A 9,692-nucleotide genomic window follows, 5' to 3' on the forward strand; every position below is an offset into this window, starting at 1 on the left:
CGGACTCATACCTAAGGCACACTTGGGAGGCAGCGGCAGGGGGTCTGAAACCGGCAATAGCCGACACCTGCACAGCCCGGTCATTAATGGTCTGGTTGCAACAACTTGAAGACAAATTAGTCTCCAAGGTACCAAGAGAGAAGATATTAGGAGAAATGTACTTGCTACACGGAGCTGCCGCTTTCTTGGCTGACACCTCCGCCGACTCGATGAGGTTAACGGCAAGAGCAGCGGGGCTATCGAACGCCGCAAGACGGGCGTTATGGCTCAAAGGCTGCCCTGGGGACATTCAATCTAAGGCGAAATTATGCTCGTTACCATGTGATGGGCAGTTCCTGTTTGGGAAAAACCTGGATGACATCTTGGAGAAGGCCGGGGATAAAAAGAAGGGCTTCCCCAGATTCATGGGTGATCAAAGGAGACCGCCCTTTCGGAGGGGAAAGTTCAATCGGGGCCGTCCCCCGGGAGAGCGGAAAAGGTGGGACGACAAGAGGAAAAAAGAACCAGGGTTCATGTTTGGGGGAACTACCTCAACCACCAAAAAATCCCCGCAATGACGCCAGCCCTCCGGTGGGGGGAAGATTGAAGCTCTTTTCTCAAGAATGGGAGAAAATATCGGCCAACAATTGGATTCTGAGCATTATAAAGAATGGCCTAAAAATCCCTTTTTTCCAGCATCCAAGAGCTTCATTTGTGGTGACCCCCGTCAGAAAGGAACCAGGGGAGCAATCAGCCATAGAAACAGAAATTTTAGGACTGTTGGAGAAACAAGTTCTAATAGAGGTCCCAAAAGATCAAGAGAGAAGGGGGTTCTATTCTCCCCTCTTCCTAATAAGAAAACCAGACCTCTCCTTCAGAACGATAATAAATCTCAGGCGCCTCAATCAATGGATCATGAACCAAACATTCAAAATGGAATCAGTGTCTTCGGCCATAAAGCTGTTACACCACAACTGCTTCATGGCCGTAATAGATTTGAAGGATGCCTATTACCACATCCCGATGCACCCAGAATACCAGAAATACCTGAGGGTAGCCCTATACATCCAGGGCGACCTCAGGCACTTTCAATTTACAGCTCTTCCGTTTGGCATCTCCATAGCACCAACGATTTTATGAAAGTAATAGTGGAAATGACAGCTTTCCTTCGAATCCACAATGTGATTATGGTGCCTTACTTGGACGATTTTTTGGTCATTGGCAATTCAGAACGTCACTGCGCACATCAAGTAGAGAAAACAACAGAAACCCTGCAAAGACTGGGTTGGATGGTAAACTTAAAAAAATCAAAACTTCAACCCCTAAGGAAACAAACATTTCTAGGTTTCGTCTTGGACTCCGACCGTCAAGTTTGTCTCTTGCCAGAGAAAAAACTAGAGAAAGTGAGAGAAATGACCCTTACAGCAATACAACAACCGCGCATGACCCTAAGAAGGGCAATGTCCCTGTTGGGCACGCTAACAGCCTGTATCCCTGCGGTCAACTGGGCACAGTTTCTTACCCGACAACTGCAGGCGGAAATCTTGTCAGCCCAGAAACGATTGAAAGGGCGTTTAGAAGGGAAGCTGGAACTTTCCGAAAAGGGGAAAAACTCTCTCACTTGGTGGCTAGACAGCACAAATTTAGCAGGGGGAACTTTGTGGCACAGGCCCGTGTCCGATGTAATATTGACGGACGCAAGCTCCTTGGGATGGGGGGCACACCTGAGAGAACAAATAGCCCAAGGGTCCTGGGGTTACCTAGAGCAGAAGGCTTCCTCCAACTTAAGAGAGTTAAGAGCGGTAAACAGAGCCTTGGGGGCATTCATTCCCAGGCTACAGGGTCAAAATGTCCGAATTATGTCAGACAACAGGGTGGCAGTGGCGTATGTCAACCACCAGGGAGGGACAAGGTCAAACTCCCTAATGGACGAAGCCAAAAGAATCTTTCTCAAAGCAGAACAACATCTAACCTCCCTGACAGCCCTACACATCAAAGGGACAGAAAATGTTCAAGCCGACTTTCTAAGCCGCAACAAGTTAAAACAGGGAGAGTGGGCCTTAAATCGTGTAATATTCCAGAAGATAGTACAGTTATGGGGGCAGCCAGTGATCGACCTCTTTGCCACCAAAAACAACCGGCAGGTGAGGAGGTTCTGCTCATTAAACCCAGGGGAAAACCCGTGGGCAGTAGACGCTCTGCAAATCCCGTGGCTGTTCAAACTGAGCTATGCCTTTCCCCCAGTAGCGTTAATCCCGGCAGTGGTAAAAAAGATAAGAGACGAGCAAGCCAGAGTAATCCTCATAGCCCCGTTCTGGCCAAAAAGACCGTGGTTTTCACTACTGCAAATGATGTCTCTCTCGGACCCGTGGGTACTGCCAGAAATTCCAGATTTATTAGCTCAGGGGCCGATATTCCACAAACAAGTCAAGGGGTTCCATCTGACGGCGTGGAATTTGAGAGGGCACTTTTGAGAGATAAAGGTTTTTCCCCGGGGTTGGTGACTACTCTAATGAAAAGTAGAAAACCAATAACAACCAACATATATGGCAGGACGTGGAAGAAATTTCTACAATTCCTGGGAAAACCGTTAGGTCAAGAACCCCCAATCGAGTCCATCTTGGAGTTCTTACAGACAGGTCTACAGCTAGGCCTGGCGGTTAATACCCTCAAGGTACAGGTTTCAGCGCTGGGTGCATTATACAATTGCAATATAGCGGCAAACAGATGGGTAGCCAGATTCATAAAATCTTGCCACAGATCTAGGCCAGTTTCCTTACCAAAAATAGCTCCATGGGATCTAAATCTGGTGCTGGAAGCCCTTACGAAGGAGCCGTTTGAACCCATACAGCAGATTTCAACTAAAAACCTCACCCTAAAAACCATCATTTTGGTAGCTCTAACGTCGGCACGTAGAGTTAGTGACTTGCAGGCCCTCTCAGTCAACCCACCATATACCCAGATATACCAGGATAGGGTGGTTATGAGAACAGACCCTGTTTACTTGCCGAAAGTAGTAACTAACTTTCACCGAAACCAAGAAATTGTCCTCCCTTCCTTCTGTGAGAATCCGAAAAACCCAGGGGAGGAGAAATTTCATAGCCTAGACGTTAAAAGAACCCTAGTAGAGTATATGTCTATAACCAGCCAGTGGAGGAGGTCCCAGTCCCTATTCGTAGCCTTCCAGGGGGCTAGGAAAGGTTATGGAGTGTCAAAGGGGACTATTGCCCGATGGATTAGGGAGGCCATTAGTGTAGCCTATTCAGCTAGTGGCGTCCCGGTTCCTGACGGCATCAAGGCTCATTCCACCAGAGCCGTGGCGACCTCCTGGGCTGAGAAAGCAGAGGTATCAATAGAGCAAATTTGTAAGGCCGCTACCTGGGCCTCACCCTCAACTTTCTTTAAACACTATAGACTAAATCTATCCTCCTCTGCTGACTTGACCTTTGGTAGAAGGGTGCTGCAAGCGGTGGTCCCTCCCTAAGGTGTTCGAAGTCTCCAGAATCTTTCATGTGGTGCTGTCATGGGTGAAGGGAAAACCACCATGGTTACTTACCGGTAGCCGGTTTTTCCGGAACCCATGACAGCACCCGTATATTTCCCCCCCTTTTTCACCGTTTGGGTGTGCACAATAGTCGGGTGTATTTGTGTGATGTGGTGTTGGATAAATATGTAACTAACCGGGAAGTCCTCTCAAATGCTCTGTAATCCAACTGAAGCGGGGGAGAGGTGCCGCCCCTTATGTTTCAGTAGGTTCCTGTCCTGGCGGGGCGGATCCCTCTCTCATGTGGTGCTGTCATGGGTTCCGGAAAAACCTGCTACCGGTAAGTAACCATGGTGGTTTTTTTTTTCCTTAAAGCTGCGTACTTTAAGGTAGTTTTGCCCCCGGTGGCCATTAGGCTCATTGCACTGTGGTGATTTCAGTTCTAGTTTTGCCCCCGGTGGCCAGTAGGGTCATTGCACTCTGGTTACTTTAGTTTAGTGGACGTGATTATCACTAACAGGTGTGATTGCTCTGGTTTAACTATATAGGAGTGTCTTGTTCTCTAATTCACTGTTGGTGATATTAGTCATTTCCAACCATCCCTGGTGGAGGAAGAAGCTAGCGAGAGTTCCTTGCAGCAGAGTCCTGGTGTGGAAGGGCCCATAGTGAGGAGTTCCTTGCAGCTCTGACAACGCTTGGTGATGTTGCAGCTATTCAGGAGGAAAGCTGCATTCTGGTGCTGGTCTCTGTTGTTGGGAGCAAGAGCAACAGAGCAAAGCTAAGTGGTGTTATCCCTGTTTGTGCCTTTCGTGTGTTTCAGTGCAGTGGTGGGATTAGTTTCTACACCGTCCATTTCACTAGAAAGGGCTAGGTGCAGGGCGAGCTAGGGTTTTTAGGTATCCTGCTCGGTGACAGGTGCGGAGCCTGTATAGGGACTGTTAGGAGTGTAGAGTGTTGTGAGTTCATTACTGAGGCCCGAGGAACTCCCTCTTCTGGTAAAGAAAGGTAGTGAGCCTGATTGTCAAACACCTGAGGCTGATGATGATGACTGGCTGAGTGGAGTTACGGACTGAATATGAGGCTGCCGACGCCCTTCTGCCCTGCGGGTGATTTCTCTGTGGGATCCTTGGAGACCAGTCTGAATTCCTGCTCCTCCAAAGCTAAGTTTGCTGCTCGGCCTTTTGCTTTTGTGCTTTGACTTTGTTTTTGCTTTGTTTTTCTGGATTTCTGCCATTCCCTGCTGGGGTGTGCTGAATTCATTTAGCTCTGTCTTCTGAAAATACCTGAGTGCTGATTCAGTTTTTGAAGCCTAGCTGCTTCAGGGCCTTTTCATATCAGCTGGTTGGCTTATGTCTTTGATAGGGTTTTGGCAGATTGCAGACAGCAGCCTTCCTGTCCTTTCCTATCTAGGTAGTTTTGGGGCCCCGTTTTTGCTCAGTCTATCTTTCTGTCTGTGTTTGTATTTTCATCTTGCTTCACCGTCATTATATGTTGGGGGCTGCCTATTGCTTTGGGGTCTGCTCTGGGGCAGTTTAGATTTCCCCTATCTTTCTTTAGGCCTATGTATTTCTCCGGCTGTGATCGAGGGGTCTAGGGCATCGTAGGAACCCCCCACGGCTACTGCTAGTTGTGTTGATAGGTTCAGGGGTCTGCAATCTGATAGTTGCCAACTTCTCTGGTTTTCTGGACTTAGCTTGTATTTCTGCTTTTGCCTCCTACGGTGACTCATTCATAACAGAATCACCCGCCATACCGCAGATTCTAGGGTACTCAATAGCAGGAAAGAATTGTAAAAAAAAAAAAAAAGTGTGTATATTTTTTCCTCTATATCTCTGAGGCCGTAGGGGGAATTTTTTTTTCTCTCAATGGAGATAAAGCAATTGTCTGATCGTGTGAAGCAGCTCGCTGCGGAAGTGCGGGGAATTTCTGCCTACCTTGCTCATTCACATGCTGCTGAACCAAAGATTCCTACACCTGATGTATTTTTTGGGGATCAGTCTAAATTTTTGAATTTCAAAAATAATTGTAAATTATTTTTTGCCTTGAAGCCTAACTCGTCAGGGAGCTCCGCGCAGCAGGTTAAAATTGTCATCTCTTTGCTGCGTGGCGATCCCCAGGATTGGGCGTTTTCTTTGAAACCAGATGATCCTATTCTGACTAATGTGAACGCATTCTTTCAAGCTTTGGGGTTGTTGTATGACGAACCTAATGCCATTGATCAGGCTGAAAAGACCCTGCTGGCATTGAGCCAGGGTCGTGATTCTGCAGAATTGTACTGTCAAAAATTCCGAAAGTGGGCAGTACTTACTACCTGGAATGATAATGCCTTGGCTGCTCTCTTTCGGAAGGGGTTGTCAGAAGCCGTAAAAGATACTATGGTGGGATTTCCTGTTCCCTCTGGTCTTGACGATTCTATGTCATTAGCTATTTAGGTTGATCTGCGTTTGCGCGAACGCAAAACTGCACGAGAGGTGTTGCCACCTGTTGAACAAATGTCTGAACCTATGCAATGTGATAGAGTTTTTTCCAGAGAGCAGCGTCAGGAGTTCAGAAGGCGTAATAAGTTGTGTTTTTTCTGTGGAGATGCCTCGCATATTATTTCTGTCTGTCCCAAACGAGAGAAACGCTTTGCACACACGTTTTCTGTTGGGGGTGTTCAACCTAAGTTTCTTCTGGCTACTACTCTGATCTGCTCCCTGTCCACATTTTCCGCCAAGGCTTTTGTGGATTCGGGAGCAGCCCTAAACCTAATGGACTTGGATTTTGCTAAACGTTGTGGATTTCCGATGACACCTCTGCAGACGCCTATCCCTTTGAGGGGAATTGATGCTACTCCTTTGGCTAAAAATAAACCCCAGTTTTGGACCCAGGTGGTAATGCGGTCGCCCCAGACCATCAAGAAAATTGCAGATTTCTGGTGTTGCATAATCTGCATGATACTATTGTTCTGAGGTTTCCCTGGTTACAGATTCATAATCCAGTTTTGGATTGGAAATCTGTGTCTGTGGTGAGTTGGGGTTGTCGGTGTGCCTTTAGTGAGGCTCCGGTGTTTTCCACCTCTCCTCAGTCGCATGATATTCCTGATTATTTGGCAGACTTTTATGATGTATTTAGTGAGAATGAGTCTGCATCTCTGCCTCCTCATAGGAGTTATGACTGTGCAATTGAACTGAGCCCGGGTTGTAAATTTCCCAAGGGTCGGCTCTTCAATTTATCTGTACCCGAGCACGAGGCTATGCGATCCTATATTAAGGAGGCGTTGGAGAAGGGTCATATTAGACCATCCTTGTCACCCTTGGGTGCCGGCTTTTTTTTTGTAGCCAAAAAGGATGGATCATTAAGACCTTGTAATGATTATCGTGCCCTCAACAAAATTACTCTTAAATATCAGTATCCGTTACCCCTGATTTCTGATCTATTCTCCAGAGTTAAAGGTGCGTGCTGGTTTACCAAGCTTGACCTCAGGGGGGCGTATAATCTTATTCGCATTAAGCATGGGATGAATGGAAGACGGCGTTTAATACTCCGGAGGGACATTTTGAGTACCTGGTGATGCCTTTTCGGCTCACTAATGCCCCTTCTGTCTTCCAGTGCTTCATGAACGATATATTCCGAGACTTTGTGGATAAATTTTTGATTATCTATCTGGATGATATTTTGATCTTCTCCAAGGATTGGGATTCTCATGTGGAACATATTCGGACTGTGTTCCGGATCTTGAGGGAGAATTCCCTGTATGTCAAGGGATCTAAATGCCTTTTTGGAGTACAGAGGATTTCTTTTTTGGGATTTATTTTGTCCCCGTCAACTATTGAAATGGACCCGGCCAAGGTACAGGCCATTCACGATTGGGTTCAGCCCACTTCTTTGAAGGCCCTCCAGAAGTTTTTGGGGTTTGCTAATTTTTATCGGAAATTTATAGCAAAATTTTCTAGTATTGCCAAGCCATTGACTGATTTGACTAAAAAGGGTGCTGATGTGTTAAATTGGTTTCCGGAGGCTGTTTCTTCCTTTCAGGAGCTGAAGCGAAGATTCACCTCCGCCCCGGTTTTGCGGCAACCTGATGTCTCACTTCCATTCCAGGTAGAGGTGGATGCTTCTGAGATTGGTGCAGGAGCTGTTTTGTCCCAAAAGGATCCTGTAACATCTAAAATGAATCCCTGTGCTTTCTTTTCCCGAAAGTTCTCTCCATCTGTACGTAACTATGATGTGGGGAATAGGGAACTGTTGGCCATGAAATGGGCATTTGAGGAGTGGAGACATTGGTTGGAGGGAGCTAAGCATCAAGTCGTGGTCCTCACTGACCACAAGAATTTGATTTACCTAGAGTCGGCTAAGCGCTTGAACCCTAGACAGGCTAGGTGGGCCTTGTTTTTTACACGTTTTGATTTTGTGGTTTCTTTTCTTCCTGGAACAAAGAATGTCAAGGCAGACGCCCTCTCTAGGAGCTTCCTTGCTGATTCTCCTGTGGTGACCAAGCCTGCTACCATCTTAGGCGAAGGGGTAGTTCTTTCTGCCATCTCGCCCGATTTGAGACGTGCTCTGGAAGAGTTCCAGGAGGACAAACCTGAGCGTTGTCCCAGTGGAAAGTTGTATGTTCCTGACCAGTGGAAGAAGAGAGTGATGTCTTAAATTCATTGCTCTGCTTTGGCTGGTCATCCAGGTATTTTTGGTACTAGAGATCTGGTGAGTCGTTTTTTTTGGTGGCCCTCCTTGTCTCGTGATGTCAGGAATTTTGTGCAGTCCTGTGGGACGTGCTCCTGGTCTAAATCGTGTTCTCGCTCTAGTGGGTTGTTGATGCCTTTGCCTGTCCCCAAGAGGCCATGGACCCATATTTCAATGGATTTCATCTCTGATATGCCTGTCTCTCAGAGGATGACTGTTATTTGGGTGATTTGTGATAGGTTCTCTAAGATGGTTCATCTTGTACCACTCCCTAAGTTGCCGTCTTCCTCTGAGTTGGTGCCCCTGTTTTTACAACAGGTGGTTCGTTTGCACGGGATTCCTGAGAACATTGTATCTGACAGAGGAGTCCAGTTTGTGTCTAGATTTTGGAGAACTTTCTGTTCCAGGCTGGGAATTCAGTTGTCCTTCTCCTCTGCTTTTCACCCTCAGACCAATGGGCAGACAGAGAGAACAAACCAGACCTTGGAGTCATATTTGAGATGTTTTATTTCTGCTGATCAGGATGATTGGGTTTCATTTTTGCCCTTGGCCGAATTTGCTTTAAGTAATAGAGCTAGTTCTGCCACTTTGATGTCACCTTTTTTTTGTAACTTTGGGTTTCATCCTCGATTTTCTTCAGGGCAGGTGGAGTCCTCTGCCTGCCCAGGTGTTGACACTGTGGTGGAGAGAATGCACCAGATCTGGGACCAAGTGGTGGATAAGTTATCTCTCTCCCAGGAGAAGGCCCAGCGGTTTTCCAACCGACATAGGACCATTGGTCCCCAGTTTAAGCTTGGTGATATGGTGTGGTTATCATCAAAAAATATTGCTATGAAGGTGGCTTCTCCTAAGTTTAAGCCTAGATTTATTGGACCTTACAAGATTGTGGAGATTATTAATCCGGTCTCTTTTCGTTTGGCTCTTCCTGTCACATTTAAAATCCATAATGTGTTCCATAAATCTTTGTTGAAGAGGTTTGTTGAACCTGTTGTTCCGGGGGTGGCACCTCCAGACCCTGTATTGGTTGAAGGTAACATGGAGTATGAGGTAGAGAAAGTACTGGATTCCCGTCTGGCTAGACGGAGACTCCAGTATTTGGTTAAGTGGAAGGGTTATGGTCAGGAGGATAATTCCTGGGTCTCTGCCTCTGATATTCATGCCAAACGATTGGTGCGTGCCTTTCATCGGGCTCACCCTGATCGCCCTGGTGGCGTAGTTGAGGGTTCGGTGACCCCTCCTCAAGGGGGAGGTACTGTTGTGAGTTCATTTTCCCCTTCATTACTGAGGCCCCGAGGAACTCCCTCTTCTGGTAAAGAAAGGTAGTGAGCCTGATTGTCAAACACCTGAGGCTGATGATGATGACTGGCTGAGTGGAGTTACGGACTGAATATAAGGCTGCCGACGCCCTTCTGCCCTGCGGGTGATTTCTCTGTGGGATCCTTGGAGACCAGTCTGAATTCCTGCTCCTCCAAAGCTAAGTTTGCTGCTCGGCCTTTTGCTTTTGTGCTTTGTCTTTGTTTTTGCTTTGTTTTTCTGGATTTCTGCCATTCCCTGCTGGGGTGTG

The sequence above is a fragment of the Dendrobates tinctorius genome, unplaced genomic scaffold (assembly GCF_039654945.1).
Source record: "Dendrobates tinctorius isolate UK_male_01 unplaced genomic scaffold, ASM3965494v1 ptg000063l, whole genome shotgun sequence".
Classification (NCBI taxonomy): Eukaryota; Metazoa; Chordata; class Amphibia; order Anura; family Dendrobatidae; genus Dendrobates; species Dendrobates tinctorius.